The sequence below is a fragment of the Hakea prostrata genome, chromosome 6 (genome assembly GCF_041222555.1).
Source record: "Hakea prostrata isolate BN-2017 chromosome 6, UWA_Hpros_2, whole genome shotgun sequence".
NCBI lineage: Eukaryota > Viridiplantae > Streptophyta > Magnoliopsida > Proteales > Proteaceae > Hakea > Hakea prostrata.
This window is the reverse complement of record NC_142605.1, coordinates 14214621-14216210: the sequence shown is the minus strand read 5'-3', so window position 1 is coordinate 14216210 and position 1590 is coordinate 14214621.

Genomic DNA, 1590 nt, shown 5'->3' with positions numbered 1-1590 from the left:
TTCTGTAAAAGTGCATATGTATTTTGAACCGGTATTCTCAGATTTATTTAATTAATCATATACCTTTTCTGCTGAAGAGATCAATAGATTTTTTTTTCGGATAAAAAGGTCATTAGAGATTCAGCTTTAGAAAGATATTTTTTACAAAGTCTTACATAATCAAACTAACCAAACTTCACCAGCATTATATAAAATATTTCTTTTCTGTACAAAATGAGAATTGCCCCAAAAGAGATTTCCTCTTCGTAAAGGTTGAAGCTGTAACATCCCTAAAAATTAAAAAGTTTAATTTGTACAGTACACCTGTAGAAAGCATTTGTAGCACCACCAAACTGTTTTTCGCCATTTTTAGTATCACATGCTATTGTATTCGGATAGAAATAAACTCTAAGGTATATAATAACAAAAACCCAAACCCACCAAAGGTATTTGTGAGTATTACTAGATGGATTGGGGAATTGCAACTTCAACTTCAAAATATGATAAAATAAGGCACACAATCATCACCATCATTTAATTGCTTAAACACATCAAATAAATTTGGCCACTTAACTATCCTTATGTGTGTAGGTTTATCTAATGAACTAGAAGGAGACAAATGGAGTGCAGGTCTGTTGTGGGAAGAAAATATCCAATAACTTTACAATGGGATAACTCTCAAAGGGCAACTCCTGGAAAACCAACTTCAAGATATCTGGAAGACAATACAGTCGACACAGCAAATACAACTCCAACAAATTTGGTGTGATGAACACATGATAGAATATCTGATCCAAAGGAGACTGAATCAAAATCTATCCCCTTCCCTATTTTCTATTTTGGCTAAAATTCTACCTATAAGGCTATAACTATCAAACTTAAAGTTTGTAATCTAAGGAAAAATGAAGAAAAACTATGGCTACTAGGCTTAACAAATCAGCACATAGGACTACCCTATGTATGCTGAGACTATAATTCACGATAGATGTAACTGCGTTTACCAAAAAAAAAATGATATATGTAACTGCAAAACCTTTACCTTTACCTAAATGAAGTATCAGTTTCTTTTCTTATAAAAAAAAAAAACTGTTTTAGCCACACCAAAGTTGAAAATTCATGAAGGCTGGTCACCAGACCAACCATTATTCAAGAGTTGGAGAGCAGTCGAACAATATTCATATACAATACAGAGATGCAGGAGTATACGTGAAGTTACCTATCATCTTTACACTAGATTAACGAAGATAATCACCATAAGAGGGTGGCCAGTGACTTCTAACCAATTAATTGCCGTGTAATCCATACCCAAATAATCAAATTTATTTTAACATTTTGGACCGATTGTTAAGAACCATGCTATGAACGACCCAATGTTTGTGTCAGTTTTGCAAACAATTCTTTTGATTACTTTTGTCCGACAATTTACAGAGCACGTTGAATATCTTTAGATCCAACAGAGATTAGCAGGGTTTGCCATATCTAATGGATGCTCTACAGCGAATCTGGGTGCTTATCCCTGGTTTTCTCTTTCAACATAAATCTCCTTCCCATATCCAGAAAGCCAACAAAGTAGAATGTGAGCTAATTAAAGAGTAACAAACACAGAAGAAA